Source organism: Lycorma delicatula, chromosome 3 (genome assembly GCF_047948215.1).
Source record: "Lycorma delicatula isolate Av1 chromosome 3, ASM4794821v1, whole genome shotgun sequence".
In the NCBI taxonomy this organism is placed as follows: domain Eukaryota; kingdom Metazoa; phylum Arthropoda; class Insecta; order Hemiptera; family Fulgoridae; genus Lycorma; species Lycorma delicatula.
The window spans coordinates 108,606,519-108,630,950 of record NC_134457.1 but is presented as its reverse complement, the minus strand read 5'-3'; the positions used below and the strand labels follow the sequence as shown (position 1 = coordinate 108,630,950).

The 24,432-nt window shown below is 31.6% G+C and overlaps 1 protein-coding gene across 2 annotated transcripts in view; it reads right to left on the bottom strand.

Annotated features, from left to right (window-relative positions):
- The window catches only part of LOC142320960 (zwei Ig domain protein zig-8-like), a 970,121-nt gene that overhangs the window by 192,974 nt on the left and 752,715 nt on the right, over positions 1-24,432 (bottom strand). The window lies entirely within an intron of this gene.

Genomic DNA, 24,432 nt, shown 5'->3' with positions numbered 1-24,432 from the left:
GGCAAGGAGACAGCCTTTCACCACTCCTTTTTAACTGCGCCCTCGAATTTGTCATGAGAAAATGGTATGAAATAAATCCCAAAAATATAAAAATGGGTACTAAGAAAAACTCCATCACACTAAATTGCCTAGGATTTACAGACGACCTCGCTCTGTTAGCAAATAATATTCAAGAAGCCAAAACACAAATCATGAGCCTTCAAAACCTAGCACAAAAGACAGGGCTTCATATCTATTTCGAAAAACTGAACTAATGGTCATAGATCCTCTGGTAATAGAGCACATTACGGTAAACAATCAGAAAATTAAAATAGTAAAACAATTTAAATATCTAGGGGAAATAATAACTTATAATTTAAATGAAAAAGTGACATGGCAAAACAGGACAAATAAAATTATTAAATCCCAAAAATTAACTTGGTCAACATATAACAAAAAATGCCTTTCTGCTAAAACAAAACTTAAACATTATAAAACTGTAGTTCAGCCAGAAGTCACCTACGGAAGCGAGACCCTTTTCAAAATCACTCAGAAAAACCGAATTGATAAAATTCTGAAAATAGAGAGGAGAATTTTCAGAACGTGTATCAATAAAAAACACCAAAAGGTGGATTGTGCCAAATGAGGTGGTGTATCGAGAAATAGAGCCTGTTACTGATACTATGCGGAAAAAAAGAATCTCTTTCTTTGGTCATCTCATAAGGACACCGGAAACAAGACTGTCAAGAAATATCATTGAAAAGCTCTGGTTCCAAAAGCTAGAAGTAGGATGGATCAAAGAAATTAGAGAAGATATGAAAGAATTGGGAATTTCCCTGACTGACCTACAGAATAAAACTGGAAAAATTACAAAGCTAAAAGACAAAAACATTAGATTTAAACAAAAGACAGACAAACGACAAAATACAACGAAGAGGGTGTTTACGGATGAAGAAAAGAAAGCAAGATCTGAACGGATGAAGAAATACTGGACAGCTCGGAAGAGTAAAATAACACGTTTTTCTCAGAAAATATCCAACTAAAATTGACTTAAGTGGTTCCATGTTGGCCGTAAAAGCATAATAATAATAATAATAAATATTATTCTAACCGGATTAAATCTATAAAAAGCATGTTTTTCAATGCTAATATGTTGCATAAATTTAGCGGTATTCATAATTTGTTCAATATTCTTAACATGGATGCTTTGAATCCTGAAGAACAACATTGAAAGATATTACTAAACTTTAACTGGTGATTTACTCTGTTATGTTATGTTAATCCTTTAAGAAGTTAAAATTTTTCGGTCAAAAATGTTTGCCAATAGTCTTTAAACAAGGGTTTTTGGGACAAATACAAAGTAACAATTAAATAAAATAAAAAAAAAATTAATTTTCCTATATTTATGTTCATTTAACACAAAAACAACAATTTTTTTTAGTTATCGTTGAAAAAGTGAATTATTTTAATCGACAATTGGTATAAGTTTGATTAATAAATTTTAATATAATTGATTTTTTGTAAAAAAGAAAATAATCATCGATATCTATATATAAGTAAGTAATTAATTAAAGTACTTAAATAATTAATTAATCGTTTATGAAGATAGTTTGTCAAAAATTAATAAAATTTAACACAATTTAAATTTTAATAAACTTCTTTTTTATTAGAACAGTTTTTAACTTAATTAGTTTCAGTTTATCTTTATCTGAATAAGTAAAAAGCAATAAGTTTATTATTTTCTTTATAAATCCTTCCAAGGTAGCTTCGTAATAAAGTTAATAATGAAGTATAATTGTTGTAATTAATCAATCATTTTATGAATGTTGTTAAAATTAAATTTTATAGGTTATCTAATTAGTGTACCTTTTAGATCCAAATGAAAAAGGCAATTTATTTAAGAACTTTGAATAAAATAAAATTAATTATAAGACAACTTGTAACTATAAATTTATTTTATAATTTTAATTTTATTTAAATGAATAAATCAAGCATAATTGTATAAATCTATATATTAATAAGAGTATTACTGTAAAGATATTATTTGGCTTTTTAACTAGTATTTTTCTAAAATAAAAAAATCGTAAAAAATAAAAAATTTCAATGGAATCCTATTATTGTTTCTACAAATAAATAAAATAAAAACAACGTATATGCTGCTTCAACCATTCTTTTCCAAGCACAGGAGGAAATTGATTAGTTAAGGATAACAAATTTTGGTAATACATTTTTTTTATCTTGTTATCTGATAACAAAAGGTTAAACTAAATGTTTCCGTATTTTAAAATTTGTATTGACTAAAATTTGAAATAAGTTTAATCTCCCACTAGTTAGCGCTGCAACCGCATATAAAATAAGAAAAAAGAAAATTTAATTTGTTAGAATTTAGCGATTGTGAAATATTTTACTGAGAAATAGAAAATGGTAATTTATTTATTACAATATTATTGTACTTTCAACCTCAGGTAGCGTTATGATGTTCAACCCATTTTTAGAAATGTATTTTGTTATTGCATTCAGGTAATAGTAATAAAATATATGTTTATTGTTTAATTCTAAATTGTAACACTTCTACTTTGGTAATATGTCAATTTTCTATTATATTTTACACATATAAAAATAAATTAGCTACGATTCAATTGTCTATAAAGAAAATACTATACCATTCAGTTTTTTTTTCTGTGATTGATCAGTGGAAAAGGCCTGGGTCAGTAAGGTAAATTACCTCTACGATACGTTTCTTTTCAGATATATGAATGGAAAATGACGTTTTATTATTTTAATTTTGTAATCAATCTACTTTAAGGTTCAAATCATTCAATCTACCAGTTCTGAAATGAAAGTCGATGTTAAATAATGATACTTAATACCAGACTGGTTATTGGGTGTATGAGTTTTTCTTTATATCATGCACTGCCGATAATTTTTAATAGGTTGAAACAAGGATAATAATTAATTGAACGCTGTAAAAGCATTCATTAATTTTTTCTTAGCCTGGTTAACCTGTAAGTAATAGGTATAAAAAGAAATATGTATATATATTTATATAAGTGTAATAGTAATAAACAGTTTTATGATAATCCTTAACTTTGTGAAAATGCGATTTCCTTTAGACATATTTTATCAAATTATTAAATTTGGATGTAATAAAACACGAATTTTCTGTTCGCAAAGTTTTATATTAAAAAACGTATATTTTGGTATTATTATTATTATACTTTCGTCCTACTCAAGAGTTAAACTATTTAAAAACCACAATGGATGTGATATTAACGCCTGAAAATTAAATTATAACATTATTATACGAGGTGCGACAATAAAGTAATGAGACTGATGTGAAAAAAATGTTGCTTACCGTTTTAGTCATGTTTAGTGTTGTCTACTTCAAAGTAGTTCCCCTCTGATTGCACACACTTATTCCAGCGCTTCTGCCATTGATGGTAACATTTCTGGAACTCATCTTCTGTAATATCCTCCAAGACCCTCGTTACAGCTTTTTGGACATCTTGTGTTGTTTGAAAATGGTGTCCCTTGACCGCCATTTTGACTCTTGGAAATAGTAAAAAGTCGCACGGAGCGATATCTGGTGAATAAGGCGGCTGTGGTAGTACTGAAATTTGTTTTGAGGTTAAAAATTGCTGTACTGACAGACCAACCAGTATGGGATGGCGCATTATCGTGATGCAAAATCCAATTATCAGCAATGTTGGCACGGACACGAAAAACTGTTTGTCCAGGAGGCACCTACTCTTTATGAACAATTCCCTTGGAATCGAAGAAGCACACAAGCATGCATTTCACTTTTGACTTTGACATGCGAGCTTTTTTTGGTCTGGGTGATCCCCTTGAGCACCGTTGCGAACTTTGGCGTTTTGTCTCTGGATCGTATTGAAAAAACCAACCTTCATCACCAGTGATAACACGGCTCATCAAATCTGGATTGATTTCCGTTTGCGTTTCTAACAGATCGGCTGCCACATTTTTCCGTGTTTCTCGATGTTGTGTGAGATTTTTGGGGACCATTTTTGCACAAATGTTTTTCGTACCAAGATCTTCAGTTATTATTAGACGAACCGTTTCTCGAGCGATGTTGAGTTCTTCTGCAATCATTTTCATGGATAATCTTCGATCAGATCGTACGATTTCACGCACCCTGGTCTAGTTGACATCTGTCCGTGAGGTTGACGGTCGTCCACTGCGGTCTTCATCTTCAACATTCGTTCTGCCTTCACTAAACATTTTATGCCACCGAAAAACTTGAGCTTTGACATAACCTCCTCTCCAAAAGCCTTCTGAAGCTTACCATAAGTTGTCGTCGCGTTTTCACCCGATTTAACGCAAAAGGAAATGGCATAGCGTTGCGCAATATTTTACGGTTTCATTTCTGTGACGAGAGACACAAACATGTGTTCACTTATTACAGCACAACTCACGACTGAGCAGTTGCATCAATGTGCCGCTTGGACTAGAAGTAGCTTATAGACCAAGGTCAAAGATGGTGTGCCTACGCAAGCTGCAGGATTGCCACATCTTGCAAAGAAAAATCAGTGCCATTACTTTATTGTCGCAGCTCGTATGTATCAGATGTTTGCAGAAATATTTCTATTAATATAATGGAAAAAATATAGTTCAAATAAGGCTTTTATTTATTATTATTTTGGTAATATATCTCAACAACAACCCTTGTATTTTCAATAAAATTATTATTATTTATTATTATAAAATAAAAAATGTAATTAACCAAACAGTCGTGTTTGGTGGTGAACTGTAAGGAACTCAATGTGATTTCTTGATTCTTCAACAAAAATATTAAAAGAAATATTGATGTAAATTGATGTAAATTTTAAATAAACAGTTAAAAATTTGTTTTACAAAAACAAAATCTTAAATAGTTGTCAAAATACAAAATAGACAGCACTGGCATAGAAAATTTTGTTCATTATTCTAATACCGATAAGCTAAAAATTGCTGAATATCTAGATAAGTGATTGTGTAAAACAGTAACTGTTTGTAAATCGTAACATAATGTTATTTTTGTTGGTTTGTTTGAAAATTTCAACTCAAACGTGGGCAACTTAGCGTCGGAATGTTGTGAAAGTTCATTGGAATAAAATTATATTAAGGAATAATTGAACTGTTATCTATGGACATCTGTTTGTTGGTATCAAGGAAGAGTGTTATAATTATGGTACATGAAAACGATTCATGAACCGAAACTATTTCAGTGGTTGTAAATTAACTTTCCTTTGAAAATACAAGTAACTTGTATGTATAAAAAAATATATGTAAAAATAATGTTGGGACGCATGATGTCTAAAAACACTTAACATATATGTCGTAGATTTACGACCAAATTAAATAAATTCTTTTCTCCGGTATACGAGTAAACTTATACATCTTAAGTTTTCGTTCATTGTGAGGTACAAAATTTGGTGTAGAAAATAACGAATAATATATTAGTAGATACTATATAGAATTAACTAAATAATTTTCTGTGTTTGCTATTATTTATTCAAAAAAAGAATAGAACCGGAACATATAAAGTTTATAGAGAAAAATGAAATATCAGATAAATATTACAACATTAATTTTTTTAAGTAAAAAAACACCATCAATTTTCTGTAAACTGTGTATTTGAGTATGTACTATAAATTATTACAGAGTTAAAGTAATTAACTAAAAGTAAAAACAGGCGTTTCAATTTATCACTTGCCCTTTCTTCATCGAAGTTAGTATCACAGATGACAGTCACCCATCATCATTATACATTTATGCATCACATGCTTTTGTCAAATTAAGATAAGTTTGCCTTAAGAAAACAATACAAAGTTTAAAAAAAGTTCCCTTACGCTTAATCCCACAAAACCCTTACTATTATAGAGGGATGGTTGATGTTAACGGAATACATTTATCACTACAAAAGAGTGAATACATCGTTCTAGCCGGTCGGAGGACAGTAGGCAGGTCAGACCTACGCATGGGAGAACATCTGATCCCTCCAAAGCCGCTGTCCGATATCTCGGGTTGACCGGTCGAGTAGATTCAGCAACCACATCATCGCGATCTGCGAGCGGGCAGAGAACATACTTGATGCCCTAAAACGACTCCTCTCGAGCCAAATGGCACCTCGAGCGTTGAAGGAGGGTCATCATATCTACCATTACATCCATCATTCCATATTCTGCTCCGGTTTGGGGCTCTACATTACAGATTAAAAGAAACTTCGCTAAACTTCAGAGCCTGAACAGACGATCGCTGCTGGAAATTATATGCTGCCTCTTTTTTTAGAGATTGTTGGACAGCCTCCGCTGTGAGGACTGATACGTCTTGATGTGCCAGCTCCGATGATCAGTTGGGGACTGCGTACATAACGTGTACCGTTATGACAGTTTTCTGCTGTAATGAAGATCTTCATAACCCGTCATCCACTAGAGGGGAGTTGAGACCAGAGTCCCGGTGGGGGATCCTCTTGAGAACTCCTCGTTTCAGGCATAAGGCAGAGACAAGACCGAGACTCGGCCTTCGGCGTGGGGATAAAGGTTGCAGCTTAGCTGGACCCGAGTCTGCTCGCTGGGAGTTAGAAGCTGGCAGAATAAAAAAGATCCAACCGGCGGGCCGACCTGCCTCGCAGCACGAACAGCTGGTGGAAGGGAAGGCCCATTAGAGTTAAACTCCTCTGGGCTGAGTTATACCTAGCTGTGAGTCCGACTGAGGGGAGGGAAAAAATCCCACAAAACATGAGGAATTTGGTTGTAAAAGAAAAGCAGGCTGCAATATTATAAAGTTGAAGGTTGATTACTAAGACAAACTAACGCAAAATTGAATTTTATTTTTGCTTTTATAAGAGAGACTGTAAAAATGACATCTTCATGTCTCCAGTCCAATATGTGCTTAGATTAAAAGACGTTTTACTAAGTTTAAAAGATAAAAAAATGTAATCTTTACGCATTTACGTTTCAATATAGATTTCCTCACTAGTCCATAAAAATTTAATGGAAAATTGAAAAATCAGGGAAAAAGAATCTCAGAATTTACATAACTTTAGGCAAGGAACTAATAGTAACCAGTAAATTCTTCTAAAAAAAAAATCACTTTACACTGTTAGACGAAACGTTATAAAGAAGTAATTTTCGTTTTGTGATAAGAATCTTGTAAACTATCACATCTTGGGTCATAGCAAAAAACGAAGATATGTATGTTGCAGTAAGCGCTCCAGGTTACACCAAAAACATGTAAACCGAATCTTAATCGGATGAAACAGACAGGAAGATTGCCTATACCTAAAGGGGGAATTTATCCTTAATGTGAATTCCGTGTTGCTGCAAGCTATATATGATACGATACGTGTCGTTTAATATTTCACAGTCTCATATGCACAATAAAAGACGAAAAGTCAAACAAATATTTGATATTTCGTATAAAATGAAAACTATAACTTTTGAAATGAAAGATAAAAAAAATTATTTAATAATTAAGAATCATTACAAGATTTCTATTTTGGAAAAAGTTTCTTTTAATAAACGCAGTTATTAAAAAATGGAATAAATAATAAAATGTATAAAAATATAATAGAAACATTTCTACCTCGGTAACAATTTAAGAAATATTGTTGATAAATAACATGAATCATACGATTATTTATAGTAATACATGCACAAAAATACTATATTTTCAATGTTTAAAATATATATCAAATTTCAACAGTAAAAAAGTGCACAAAACCTTTAAAATGTCACATTACAGGTAATTTTTTTTTGAAAACGCCGAGGATTTGAAATTGTAATATTTTTTCCGTTACACCTATTGTAATTATATTTATGTATATATTTTTAAATTTGTTGGTTGAGAGTTTTGATGAAATCTCTGTCACGCGGTTTTAATAAGTAATTAGTTCAAACACATGATTTTTGATATAAAACAACTCAAAGTCTAGATGTGAACAGCAGATCTTAATAATGTGTTACTGTTTTTGACAGATTGAATTCTATAACGAAATTGAATTAAGTAGAAATTAAATAGAAATTTAGTAAAATTAAATACAAAACTGATTTAATGTCGTAAATGAACGTATATTATAAGTTAGGTCCGAGGTAAAAAAAAACTTACTGTATCACTTACATCCTAAGGAAAACAGTATTTCGGACATTAAGCATAACGGACACAATCGGAGTCACCGAACATCACTGACTGTCCAGAAGGAAATTCTACTATATCCCATCCTATTAATTTTAATCTTTTCAAGTTCTTATTTTTTTTTTAATCAACTTTCCCGACTGAAAAACGAAAATAAAATTTTATCAAAAGCCAATGTAACATTCATTATTTAGTAGTATACTTAGAAAATAAGATCTGTACTGCAGTAAAAGAAAAAATTCTGAGACAAACATAAGGCTTAAAGATGAAGAAAATTGTAAAGAATGAAGTATCTAATACTTAATTTCTAAGAGAAAGACGGGTGACATCAGATCGAATCAGGAAGGAAGAAAAATCACAAGTTGATAGTTTGGCGTTGGAAATTCTCCTTCTTTATCCTACTCCTCGTCCTATCTATTAAAAAGCTAGCCAGCTTCATCTCCATTTTCAAAATTTAGTTTTAAGTTTTATGAGAAATCATATACAACTGCGTAACAATTAAAGATAACGCTAATTATTCTCTCAACCCACGATGTAGATTATTGTAATCAGTTCATAAAATGGTAATAATATTGCAGTCATATTGCCGACAAAAAAAAAATGAGATAAGAAAATAAATAAGCCCGTAGCAGCAATGTACAATTTTAAGATAACCAATCAGATAAAGGATGTGATAAATTAATTTCACAATCCGCCATTTCATTCAACGGAGCGGTTTATGTAACTCGATATTACCGTAAAGGATTTTAATAATATCGTGCCAAAAGTTTCAGTTTGCACTGATACCACAACCACATCAAGACCCATTGCATATAAAATTCTAAATTAATCGTGTTTGGTTTTATTAAGTGAAGGAATAACTCGGTTAGCCGTGTAGCGTAATACATACAATGCATGGAGTTAATATTTGGAGAGGATGGTGAAGGGGAATATGTTTGCAGTGAGCCGCCTGCTGCTGACTCGCTCTAGTCGTCGCTGCGTTGTATTGACCGAACACGAAGGGATAGATAGAAAAGGGGGAAATTAAGCCACGATTATCCTCCGCTATGCCACTCACCAATAATCCCCGTATGATGACCCTGTTATGGAGACTCCCTGTACCTCCCTCACAAAACAACCTAAAACCCCTACTACTGACGGAACGGATACAGGAACTTTGGCCGTACAACCACTCACGCCTTCTATCCACACATATACATACGTGTATAGATTGACCATCATCACTTTTATTCACGGGAACAACAGGAGGAAAGGAAGCACAACAAAATAAATTAAATTTAACTCTTGATTCGGTTAATGCTTGTACCTTATGATATGTCAATCGTATTAGTTTAATACTGACATCAGATGTTGTACTAATAACAACTAATTACAGGGTATAATCCGTTTAATTACAAATTTCAACGGTGGATGATTATAATACATTACATGATCGATAACATCCGCCCATTACATCATACGTTATTATAAATAGATTCATAAATGTTGTTGTAATTGAAATGTGGGTTGTGTACCGTTTAATATGCAGCAAATAAAATAAGAAAGAGGTGTCGATTTTTGACTAGAATAGACAATCCTATTTTAAAATAAATAAGATGAAATGATACGAATATGAATATAATAAAAATAGGGTAATATAAATGCGTAAAATAAATAAATATTAAAATGTGTATAATAATATAATTTTTACAGAAGAAACTTATCGATTAAAATAAAATATTGATATATAAAAATTAAGAAGATTTAAAAACAACTATTTCAAAAAAAAATTAAGTTTCCTTTATCACGTGATCCGAAAGAATCCAGAACGATTACACAGAAAAACTTTTCGATTTTGGCATCTCAAAAGACAGGCGGATGAATTATACAAATGAAAGGACTGAAGAAATATGACATAAAGAAATATGACATAAAAAAATGCCTTGATAAAACAAAAATATAGAAAAACAGTACACAATACGAAGATTCTTGTGGTAGAAGAGAAATACCAGAAATATCGGTGTCTAAAGTTAAAAGATAAAAGTATAGTAAAGTGATGAAGGTAGTATGCAAAAGAATAGAGAGAAATTAATATGATATTTGCATAGTCCTTAGAAGGCCGATTCGTGATTAAAAATATTTATATATACGAAATTTTATATGAATAATATAATATATTAATAAATGTATCAGAAAGGAAGATCACTTAAATTTTAAGGCAGAAGTACTTAAAAGGTATGTAGCAGAAATTAGAATACTTCAATTTTTACAAGACTTCTATTTCAGAAGCTTTTTCATATTTTAAGAAGGACTTACATTTTTATTTTTTTAACTTTTAGGAAAAATCGAATCAAAATAAACAAAAAGAATTATTTACAAGCTGTATAAGAATGATGGAGCTCTGATTAATGTAGAAGTCGAACAGAGAAAAGCCGGAATTTAGAAAGGAAGGAGAGGAAGTTGTGTTTTCTCACTCTTTCTTTAATTAATTCATATATAAAAGAAGAAATAAAGGAATTGAACGAAATATTTTAGTGATGGAAAAATCCAAGAATAGAAAAATTAAAATTTTTAAATTTTCTGAGTTCTTCTGAAACTTGAAATGAGTAGAAATAGAAGAACTGAATGAGAGTAATTAGGTGAAAATTTCAGATTAAAATGTAAATGAATAAAATGTAGATAATGAAATGAAAGAATAAGTTAGTTATTGCAAACATTATTTTACAATAAGTTATTTATTCAGACAAAGTATCATAATAATACGCTGGAAGTTACAAAAACCTGTTTAGTTTGTAAAATAAGAAAGGGTAAAAGAAATAAGGCAAAATTCAAATGCAGATCAAATCATACGAAAAATCAATCTATTATTATGAAAACTTGATTTTGGAATTTAAAGGAAATTTTATACTTATACTTTTTACGAGATTATAGTGAAACATTTTTTTAATAAATGCTAATTTTTAGTGAAAACTGACAACAGAGAAACCAGAAAGGAAAAGAAATAGAAACATCTGAAATTTATTTTCTACACCAGAGAAATTTTTTTTACGTTAAATATTTCAAATTTAAATGAGAGGTAACAGATATAAAAATATCAAAATAAAATCAGTTTAGATCGAATTAGATAAGATAGTCTTTTAGTAGGACGTTCTTCGTATTTTACTCTGAAAAATGACTTATGAAATAGAATTTTAGGTTACTATAATTGTGATTCGATTCCATCAAAAAGTTAATTTTTAATTAGTGCCCCGACTGAAAAAAAAATACATAAATAATCGCACTCACACTCCCGTTGGACGAATTGAGATATTTTGTAACTTAAATAAATGAGTCAATACGCCTACAGAATAACTTAAGTTCTATAAATATTTGCCGAGACGATTCAGTAAATGAAATGAATCTTTACACTGAATCAAGATTCAGAACTAAAATACAACACTGAATGTATTTTACATGAATTTTGATAATTTATATTGTAAATTTTGTATTTTTAGAAATACAAAATATACTACAATATACAGTGTAAGGATTGTTCTGATAAAAGATTTAAATTCTACGGATTCATCATTTTGAATATAAAGTTCTTATTAGGAATTCGATCTGAGTCTTCACTGGTTATAAACTGTATCAATCAGTCAGCCAGATAATACGAGCTTTTACTGGAAGTTTAATATTACTGTAAAGGAATTTGTATCATTGATTATTATATTAGTTTAACTTACTATTAATTAATCGTGATGTATATAAAATTAGATACATTTTGCCGAATGTATGCAATACATAATAATAAATTTAGATCAAATTTTATAGTTTTAACTTATTTTATTTCAAAATTTAATCAGCAAGATGAAAAATTATTAAAAGTAGCGAGGTAGGTTCTTTTAATTATCAATATTAATGAAGGTAACGTTTTTACGTAATAAATATTAATAATAAACTTGCATCTATTTGTAATAATAAAACTTTTCTTAAGTGTGGTGAGTGATTGTGAAAGCACGTGTTTTTCATGCTGACTTGATTTCGTTTGAGGTGAATCAAATTTTTCTATTATTCTTCAAATATAGCCTATTCACTTTGAAGCTGGAAATCTGAGTGAAATACCGAATTGGATGTTAGCGTATTTTGTTTTTTCTTTTAGCCTACGTTTTCCTGTGTAGTATCAATCTCATTATTTGAATTTACATTTTACATAAACTTATATCATTTCACCTCTTTTTTCTTCGTTTTTTTGTAGCCTATAGTGTGGTATTTTTATTGAATAGTACTATCCTTCATGTGAACAAAGAAAAATATAAAAATAAAATAATACTTTTTCCCCGTTGACTCACAATTCATGGATTGATATGAAAAAATATTCAAATACGTTAAAAAAAAATGATGTGGACACTACATGACTTACTTGTACGCCTATTAAATTACGTATACACATTTTTTTTTTTTAAATGAAAAGTATATAAAATTTTATTTCATTAATAAAACTTCTGATATTTATTCGTATTCTTCTTTTATTATTGTTGTTATTAAATTATAATTTATCATAAAATTTTTACAATCAGAAATTAATAATTATTAATAAATCAATATATTTAAATTAAAACAAAAGTTAAAAATAAGGAGATAAGTCTGATTCGAACCAATGTGCCTTCCCGTGTAAGATCCAAATATTTCATTAATTAAAATTTTATTAAGCTATAACCCTGGAACGAATGAAAGTTTAAGTGTACCACTTATGAGATACATCGTTGAAAAACTCTCAAAGAGGGCTTATTACTGCAATTAAAAAAATGTACATAAGCCAAAGTTTTTGGATTTTGAGCTTTTTTGGACACTTTTGGTTCAGTCGATTGCAATAAAAAGAGGAAGTGCTCAACTAGATGATACAACAGTCCTAAATCCAAAATTTCAACATCTTACGGCTAATCGTTCTTGAGTTATGCGAGATACCTACATACGAGGTGTGATAAAAAAATACGGTGAATGAATTTTTATAGCGGCAACTGCTGACGCTACATCCATATGCAGTAATTTGTCCAATAGCGTGATCAACTGAGACAGGCAGGGACAAGTTGAAATATGTTCGAGTTTGCCAGTCAGCTGCCAGAGCCGCTAGAGTGAGGTTGTGTTTATCGTGTCTGTCGCGCAACATGGATTTTGAACAACGCATTAACATTAAGTTTTGTTTTAAGTTGCAAAAGAGTACCAAAGAAACTCACGAAATGTTAGAATCGGTGTACGGCGATAATGTGGTAACTTTGAAGACTGTGTACAAGTAGTATGACCGATTTAAAAACGGAAATGAGTCTGTTGAAGACAAGCAGCGTGCGGGACGTCCAGTAAACTCAAAAACAGTTGAAAATGTGCAAAAGGTGGAAACAATGGTTCGTTCAAACAGGCGAATGACTATTCGAGAGCAATCGGAAGACCTTAACATCTCGTACGGATCCGTTCAAAGCATTTTAACTTCTTACGACGTACGAAGAAAGCGACCAGAAAAATGGACCAATGGATTCCCTTCTTCACACGACAATGCGCCGTGTCACACCTCCCTTCTCATTCCAGAGTTTTTGGCCGAAAAAGTGTTCCTGTCTATCCACATCCGCCATACTGATCGGATTTAGCACCATGCGACTTTTGGCTCTTCCCAAAAATTAAAAGTGTGCCTAAAGGAAAACGTTTTGACACCATTGCTGACATTGAGAGGGCCACGACCGAGCAGCTGAAAGCCCTTCCGAAAGACGCCTTCCAGAAATGCATCCAGTCATGGAGTCAATGTTGGGATAAGTGCATTGTTAGTCAAGGACATTACTTTGAAGGAGATTAAATCGAATTCTATGTAACCTTATTGCTTTTTTTAATAAAAGGTTATTCACCGTATTTTTTTATCACACCTCGTACATACGTACGTACGTACAGACGTCGCTCCGAAAGTAGTCAAAATAGATCCAGGGATGGTCAAAATTGATGTTTCCGTTGAAATCTGAAACCGAAATTTTTTTCGATCACAGAACTCCTTTTATTTCGTACAAGGAAGTAAAAATTAGAAAGTAGTAGAAGAATATTATAGTGTAACACTATAATTAAAACAGTAGACAAATTACAAGACTGTTTTTATATTACTACTTTCAATAGTAAAACGCTAATGGTTTATCAAACTTATATGTACATTTCTTATCTATAACTGTAATACTAAACATTATTATGGGCTAAAAGGAAGGTTACCCAGATGTATGTTGGGTTTTTATGAAAGGTGTGTAATTAGGATTCCAATTGATCACTAGTAAAGAGAAAATATGCCTACTATTAATAGGCTTGGACTTGTTGATAATTATTAATGAAGAGTAGAACAAATTTATGAAAAGCTTAAATGCCAATTAAAGTGATTCAAATTAAGTGAAGGATTCTAATCATCGCTTATTAATTCAATTACTTACACGAGCCGTTTACTGGTTGTTGATTTAAAAAATTCTGATTAAAATATGCTAAAACATATCGAACATGGAAATGTTTTCAATTTTTAAGCAAAATTAATTTAACCTTTTTACTAAATTAAAAATATAATATATAAAAATCAAATTCATTTTAAGTGAGATTAAAATGTTATCCATTCCAACCGATCAGTTTTGGTGTGACAAATTTTAGAAGTTTAAGGGATTAATGAACCAATCTGAACGCTTTTAATACACTATAATCAGTTTTGTAACTTTTAGTTACGAATCCTTTTTAATCGATTATAGACGTTTCCAAAATCACCAATATAGATTTAATTGTAACCCAAGTCTTAATTTAATTACAATTTGGTTAAATAATAATTTAATGGCGTCTACGTTACTCTATAAAACGGATACCGCACAAGCCCGATTTTATTCTAATTTAGTACAATAAATAATTTATAAAAACTATATTCTATCAAGAATAAATGTTTCACGATTTTATTAATATATCACCATCTAAATATAAATTTATTAAATAAATAGATTTACTTAATACTTTACTTAATACTAAAATATAACCTCTGAGTAAATAACTGTAGTATTAATACGGTTGTAAGAAACACAGTTGGAGAAGGGAGTTTTATCTATGCAGCCTTTAATACACTAAAGAATAAGTCATTTGAATTTGCATCATTCTTCATTCACTTACACGGATTGGAAAGACAGTGGAAAGAGGAAAAAAACGAAGGGGCTCCTTTGAAATTGTATCAGGAACGAACTAGGGAAACCGGTTCAAGAAGCAAAGGAAGAATAATAAGAAGGAAAAGCAGTAGCAAGCACCTATAAGATTGATGTAATCTCTCTTCTCTACCGAAAGGAATGAGTGATCGGCCCCTTACTGACACGGAGTAACCTGCTTTCCCCTACTTCCAGACTAGAGACCACGACCTCTCAAATCCCTCTTCGTTCTTATCTAGGATACATTTTAAATTTATTAAAGAGCCATTTTATATATTCACTACACGATCTTCAAGTACTCCTAAATTTTGTATTCTATAAAAGGATTTTATAAATATCCATGAAAAAACTGGGTTAGGCTACATTACTATATATACAATAGATTATTATATAACGCACGGCTTATAAAAAAGCATTACTTTTTCAGATTCTTGTTTGTTAAAATAAAATTAAAAACAGAAAGAAATAACCTAAGAAGTTGAATTTATCAGTCGAATTTCTGAATTTATCAGTCGTTCTTAATATATCATAAAATCAAAGTAATAATAAACTTATTAAAGATACAGAGGCTAATAATATATAATTCTTTTTACACGACTACGTATAGCTGCTGCAATGAATCTGAGTGAAATGGGGACAAACCCAGGACTACGACGGCTAGTACGGTACCTGAAAACATTAAGTTTAGTTTTCATGCGTAGAAGCAGATTGCTTTCTTTTAAACACAACTTATTTATCACAAAATAATAAGTATGCCCTAATAACTTAATAATAAGTTTGCCCTAAGTACTGGATGGTATTGTGGATTTCTTTTAATATTTTCTAATTCTGCTGCTTATATTTTGTAACTTATTAAGCATTTGCCATAAAACGAAATATGGTAAATTTTTAAATATTATAAAAATGAAGGCCTATTCTCAACAAATATTGTAATTACATCAGCTTACAAACGCTAAATGATAAATTAACTAACATTATATTTATCTAACATATAAATATCCTCCTCTATGAATCATGAGAACTTGCCGTTGGTGAGGGGGCTTGAGTGCTCAGGGATACAGAGTAGCTGGACCGAAGGTGCAACCATATCGGAGAGGTATCTGTTGAGAGCCAGACTAAGGAATGATTCCTGAAAGAGGGCAGCAGCTCTTTCAGTAGTTGTTAGGGGCGTGAGTCACAATGACTTAAACGGCCATATCAACACCACTCAGTCCTCTGAGAACTGCACAGCTGAAAGCAATGGAAAACTTCAGCTGTTTTTTTTTCCAAGAAAATGTGGCTCTCTGCATTTTCACTTAACAATAATGGAGGCGCCTTCCTTGGTAAAATATTCCGGAGGTAAAATAGTCCCCCGTACGGATCTCCGGGTGGGAACTACTAAGGAGGGGGTCACCAGAAAAGTAAAAAATAACATTCTACGAGTCGGAGCGTGGAATGTTAGAAGCTTAAAAAAGGTTGGTAGGGTAGAAAATTTAAAAAGGTAAATGGATAGGGTAAAGGTGGATATAGTAGGAAATAGTGAGGTTCGGTAGGAAGAGGAAGGCGAATTTTGGGCAGGTGACTTTAGAGTAATTAACTCAGCGTCAAATAATGGGCAGGCAGGAGTAGGTTTCGTGATGAACAAGAAGATAGGGAGGAGAGTGGAGTATTTCAAGACGCATAGCGATAGAATCATTGTAATAAGGATAAAATCAAAACCTAAACCGACAACGATTGTTAACGTCTATATGCCTACAAGCGCCCATGATGATGATGAGGTAGAGTGTGTATACGAAGAGATTGATGAAGCAATTAAACACCTAAAAGAAGATGGAAATTTAATAATAGTTGGAGATTGGAATGCAAGCATTGGAAAAGGCAAGGAAGGAAATAGAGTGGGTGAATACGGGCTGGGCAAAAGGAATGAAAGAGGGGACCGACTTATAGAGTTTTGCACGAAGTATAATTTAGTAATTGCCTACACCCAATTTAAAAATCATAATAGAAGAATATACACTTGGAAAAAGCCAGGCGATACTGCAAGGTATCAGATAGATTATATCATGGTTAAGCAAAGATTTAGAAATCAACTCGTTGACTGCAAAACTTACCCTGGAGCAGACATTGATAGCGACCATAATTTGGTGATAATGAAATGTAGATTGGGGTTTAAAAACCTGAAGAAAAGGTGTCAGATGAATCGGTGGAATTTATAGAAGCTTGAGGAAGAGGAGGTAAAGAAGATTTTTGAGGAGGACATCGCAAGAGGTCTGAGTAAAAAAGATAAGGTAAAAAATGTAGAAGAAGAATGGGAGAATGTTAAAAAGGAAATTCTTAAATCAGCAGAAGCAAACTTAGGCGGAATAAAGAGAACTAGTAGAAAACCTTGGGTTTCAGACGATATATTGCAGCTGATGGATGAACGTAGAAAATATAAGAATGCTAGTGATGAAGAAAGTAAAAGGAACTATCGGCAATTAAGAAATGCTATAAACACGAAGTGCAAACTGGCGAAAGAAGAGTGGATTAAAGAAAAGTGTTCAGAAGTGGAGAGAGAAATGAACATTAGTAAAATAGACGGAGCATACACGAAAGTTAAGGAAAATTTTGGGGTACATAAATTAAAATCTAATAATGTGTTAAACAAAGATGGTACACCAATATATAATACGAAAGGTAAAGTCGATAGATAGGTGGAATATATTAAAGAGTTATACGGAGGAAATGAATTAGAAAATGGTGTTATAGAGGAAGAAGAGGAAGTTGAGAAGGATGAAATAGGAAAAACAATACTGAGATCTGAATTTAAGAGAGCGTTAAAAGATTTAAATGGCAGAAAGGCTCCTGGAATAGATGGAATACCTGTAGAATTACTGCGCAGTGCAGGTGAGCAAGCAATTGATAGATAATACAAACTGGTGTGTAATATTTATGAAAAAGGGGAATTACCGTCAGACTTCAAAAAAAGTGTTATAGTCATGATACCAAAGAAAGCAGGGGCAGATAAATGTGAAGAATACAAAACAATTAGTTTAACTAGTCATGCATCAAAAATCGTAACTAAAATTCTATACAGAAGAATTGAGAGGAGAGTGTAGGACGTGTTAGGAGAAGACCAATTTGGTTTCAGGAAAAGTATAGGGACAAAGGAAGCAATTTTCGGCCTCAGATTAATAGTAGAAGGAAGATTAAAGAAAAACAAACCAACATACTTGGCGTTTATAGACCTAGAAAAGGCATTCGATAACGGAGACTGGAATAAAATGTTCAGCATTTAAAAAAAATTAGGGTTTAAATACAGAGATAGAAGAACAATTGCTAACATGTACAGGAACCAAACAGCAACAGTAACAATTGAAGAACATAAGAAAGAAGCCGTAATAAGAAAGGGAGTCCGACAAGGAAGTTCCCTATCTCCGTTACTTTTTAATCTTTACATGAAACTAGCAGTTAATGATGTTAAAGAACAATTTAGATTCGGAGTAACAGTACAAGGTGAAAAGATAAAGATGCTACGATTTGCTGATGATATAGTAATTCTAGCCGAGAGTAAAAAGGATTTAGAAGAAACAATGAACGGCATAGATGAAGTCCTACGCAAGAACTATCGCATGAAAATAAACAAGAAGAAAACAAAAGTAATGAAATGTAGTAGAAATAACAAAGGTGGACCACTGAATGTGAAAATAGGAGGAGAAAAGATTATGGAGGTAGAAGAATTTTGTTATTTGGGAAGTAGAATTACTAAAGATTGGCGAAGCAGGAGCGATATAAAATGCCTTATAGCACAAGCTATATATAGCCTTCAGTAAGAAATATAATTTGTTTACATCAAAAATTTATTTAAATGTCAGGAAAAGATTTTTGAAAGTGTATGTTTGGAGTGTCGCTTTATATGGAAGTGAAACTTGGACGATCGGAGTATCTGAGAAGAAAAGATTAGCTTTTGAAATGCTAATTGAAAAAAAAGCTTTTGAAATGTGGTGCTGTAGGAGAATGTTAAAAATCAGATGGGTGGATAAAGTGACAAATGAAGAGGTATGGCGGCAAATAGATGAAGAAAGAAGCATTTGGAAAAATATAGTTAAAAGAAGAGACAGACTTATAGACCACATAGTAAGGCATCCTGGAATAGTCGCTTTAATATTGGAAGGACAGGTAGAAGGGAAAAATTGGGTAGCAGGCCACATTTGGAATATGTAAAACAAATTGTTGGGGATGTAGGATGTAGAGGGTAAACTGAAATGAAACGACTAGCACTAGATAGGGAATCTTGGAGAGCTGCATCAAACCAGTCAAATGACTGAAGACAAAAAAAATATAAATATATTTTTAAATCTATAGTGATTTTATTTATCGTAAAGTAAACACGGACAAGCCAAGTATTACAATCAGGAAATGAGTCATTTTTCTAAGAGCCATTTCAAGAAACAATACAGCTAATTGTTTGCTATGTGCTTAAATTTTCAAATACAGCCAGACCAATGTAAAAATAAATTTATCCAGAAGCCTACGTTACTGAATGCTTGAGTATAATCTAGTTCTGTATTTTTTGATCCTGTAAGAGCATTTTTGCAAATTCCGTTTGGCCTGCAGTGACTTCTTTCGAATACGACGTGTGATCAATCCTGATTGGAGTATTTACTTCAAGACCAGAGTATCCTGTGTAAGGGTATATGCGGCACCTGTTTGGGTGGATAGGCAAAATTTCAAAAGCTATCAGGATATATTATTGAGGGCTCAACGCCTTATATTGTTAACGGTAACGGGTGGTTACCATACGATTTCACGGGAGGCAATCTTGGTGATTGCGAGCGTGAAACCGATAGATTTGACTGCGTGTGAGAAGCAACAGTGTTATGTTGCTAAGAAGTCCGGTGAGTTAACTTCAGAGAAACTGCTGTAAATCGAACAACATGGCAATACATTTCAGCAAGTCAGATGGGATGAAACAGAGAGTGGGCATTATAAGCATGATTTCTTTCCAAATGTTGTTGGTTTGTGGAGCCCCTCTTGGGAACATCCTAACAAGTTTGTGACGCAGTTTCTTTCTGGGCACGGCGCTTTCAGAGACAGATTGCAGAGGCTTGGTGGACTCCAGTAAGTGTCCAAAATGTGAACAGTGGGACGATGCCTATCATGTTCTTTACGTATGCCCTAAGTACTACCTAATGCTTACGGAGACTATTTGCCGGCTCGATATTATCGAGTCGGCGTTAGATCTTCGTATAGGGACCGAGCCGAGTGGGCGATCTTTGAGAATTTCATCTTACTTGGCAAAGGAAAGAATTGCCGAAGGAGTTTAGGGTTTCGCTTGGATTTCCCTTATCCTACATATTTTTGTTGTTTTTGATTTTATGCTCTGTTATTGTTTCCTGTTTTCGTGTTTTGTTATGCACTAACGTTCCCTGTTGAACTCAACTTTATCCTATTTCGGGTAGGTAGTTGTGATTTCAGTTCCTTCTAGTTGTCTATTCAGTCTTGTTAAAGACTTGGACTTGTGTTTCGTTTTTACAGTTATCTAGTAAGTATTAGTAGTACACCGATGGGAATGTCACATCTGGCATTCGTATCCTGACTGAGGAAAGAAAAAGACTGAGAGATGCCTTTTGCCGAGATTTTGAAGATGACCTCCGGTAAAGTCAATCAGGGTTAGGTACTGAGGGGGTGGCGTGGCGACCGAAACCATCACATGAAGGGCGTCTTTCCCTATGCGGGTCTGGATGTATATGTGCTTTTACAATACAAACTTCTAAATTGTGTCTAATTTCAATAGACTTTATTTACATCACTTTTCTCAAAATTAAATTTTCTATTAAGTTAACAAGAAATGTATATTTTTTAATTGGCACATTAAAAAAGTTATTTTTTTTCAAATTTAAAAAAGTGTATTTTTCGCAAAACGTTTTCGTGTTTTACCCCGTTCTTCTTAAAACCTAAGTGAGAGAAAGATCTGGGATTATTATTATTCAATTTCTGAGATCAAAAATCATAAGGAAAAACCAAATTTACTCCTAGATTTGATTTTCAAGAATTTTAGTACGGTTTGATTTCACAGAGGGAGCAAAAAGCAGGGCTAAATGTCTCTCGAGAGCCGAAACTTGCTAACGAACCGTTTTCTGATCTATGCTTATATGAACTTTTTTTCTTATTTTTAGCGATAGAAACATCTCTCGCGAGAATGCCGCCCAATTTGGAATCACCTGTATATATTTATATCACATAACAAAATTTAGTCATGTAATTAGATGTATTGATGTTTAACTTTAAAGAATTTCTAAAATATATATATATATATATATATATATAATTATGTATTTATTTGTGAGTTTGCATGCGTTTATGTATGTGCAATTAAAAACTGAAGAACCCTAAAGATGAACAAAACATATCACAGTATTATGCCTCAAGGTTGGTAAAACCAGCTTTCAGTCCTCTCAACTATAGAACAATTATGAATGTAGGGATAAATTACAGCTTGAATCCGGTGAATTCTATAATTTGTCTAAATTCCATATAGAGTAAATAATGGAAGGAATAAAATAATTTGCGCGCGCGCGCGTATGTGTGTGTTATACCATCTACTTGCATTACCATACTTCAGTAATATAAATTCTTCAGTGAATATACAGAAAATCAGAAGAGCAAAAATTTCAAATAAATCAATCACTCTAAATGAGTAAAATTTCATATTTTAATGCATGATAATCTGAATGCAGTTTTAGTAAGTATATATATTAAAAAGTAATGTATAAAAATAATATATGTTGCAATAGAATCGTATTAAAAATACTTTTTTATTATAGTGAAATTATATAAATAATCAAAAATTTAATTTTCAACAAATAATTTTTATTAAAGACGTTTAACAGTCTGCAACTAAGAGGGTTGTTCTAAGTGAACTCACAAGTAAATATTTAAAGATGTAAATATCAAAAGATGTTTTGAACAATATTAACCGCTTTGTTAACTTCGCAAGTTTGCAAGCTGTATTTAATATTTGCTCTCTGATATTATTTTGTTGTAATATATTGAATAAATTCAGGCAAAAATCTGTTTTTTTATTTCAACAGCAGTAGAAATCCCATAAATATTAATTACAGTATTTCAGTTTAATGTTAAAGGATAACACAACCTATGAAGACTAAGATTGTCCAACGAATCCGGTTAGAATTTGTTCTATCATTTGGTATTATACAAGAACAAAGGTAAAACAAACAGATTAAGGACAATAAATAAGTCTCTTTAGGTATAGAGTGATAGAATAGTTTTTTGATAAACTTACAGTCAAAACTGCAGTTTTTATGCGGGTTTATGCAGATTACATTTACTAAATAAATTGTACGTTGCTGAATGAGGAGATCTTTATAATTAAAAACAACCGTAAATTTTATTATTATGAATCAGTTAACATGTAATATGAATAGAGTAATATTTAAAGTAAATAATAATAAAGTAATAAAGTAATAGTTAGAGTAAATAATTTTTAAAAAGCGTTTATATTTCTGTTTTCCAATATTTGCTCCAATAATTATTATGACTGCGGCGAATGTAAAAATTTTGAGTTACAGGTAATACCAACCAGAAATTTTCGAGAATAATAATGTCCAATGTGCAATTTGATAAAGAAAGTAGAGGTGCCTCTTATAGGACTGAATCTACTGGATTTCGGTAAGCTTAGCTTGTCAGCATTGTCACGTCCGGAGTCTCGGGATCCTTCACCGTCTATCATAATTTGAACCGATATATGTCCATCAAATATATGTCCAGAAAATTACACCATATATCAATGTCGTAGTATTTGTTGACTATATATCACATTCTGGTCACAACGTATGACAATTGGACCGTTTTTTTATTTTTTAAATTTTAACTCTATTTTTCCATTACTGGGAATTTTAAAAGTAAACTAGAAAAAGATTACAAAAGAATAAACGACGAAAGTTCCTAGCAAGGCCTATTTTACCTTTCACTAGGAAAAGGGCCCTTTGGGGGAAGGATTGGAAAAAAAAATAAGAGTATACACATTTAGAAAAACAATATTTCTTTATTAAAACAAAACTTGGTAGGTATTGTGAAACTTAAATTTAATGTAGTCATTATATCACATAAGAATCAGTGGAAATTTGCAGCTAAATTTAGCAATTTAAAGAAAAAGTTATACATTACTAAGTATAAAAAATTATACATCATTAAAAAAGTATAAAAACGCGTAAAAACCAATTCGTGTTTTAAAATATGTACTAATTTTTAACCAACTTGGCCTTAGTTCTTAGGCCTCATTACTTATTTACTGTTTTATATAAAGAACATCTAATATTTATACTTCTGTTTTTTATTAATAACACAGTGTTAATAATAAATAAAAAAATATCCTAAATGTTATATTAGTTTCCTACCTATTTGTTTTACCTATTAGTCTACCTATTTGTTAATTCTTTAAGCACTGATAATCAAATAATTTTTTAGAATTCAATCGGTCTTGATATCCGACTAGAGGATATCTTTTAAAAAGAGATATTACTCCTCTATCATGGCTTAACGCTAATTTTTACGCGGGTTAATGATTTAAAACACATAATTGTTTTAGGAGGAACATAGTTTATTTAGTAAGTACTGATTATGCATTAGAAAAATTAAAGTTGAAATTTTTTAATAAAAGTTAACAGATTTATTTTGAAATATAAAGTAAGGAAAAGGTATTTGGAATTTAGAACGTGGCTGTTGTTATCCTTGTCATTTATGTGAGCGATTTGCAATTCAGTTCAGATCAAATGTTACGATTTCGTCTGAAATGCCTTACTAAATTTCGTCTAATACCGATAAAATTTCTAACGATGTAGGTTTAATATTTTCAAATTTAATTTTTTTTTAGTGATTAATTAAATCCCATCTTTAAGAATTAATTCTTAAAAAGGTTTCCACATTTTTTCTGTCTTTATTGTTTTGGTTTATCGATTTAATAATGTTATTACTGTTCAATAAAAAACAAAGAAAGCGATAGTGTGTTGAAGAGATATACACTATCTCTTCAAATTTATCTATACAAATTTGAGATTATTTACACAATAATCTCAAATTTGTACGAGTAACTTATTTGAATTATTATTTTTTAAATAGTCCAAAGTAATCTACCATGAGATTTATAGGTACGGTTTAGGTCTACAACAACAAATTTCTACGTAAAGCTGAA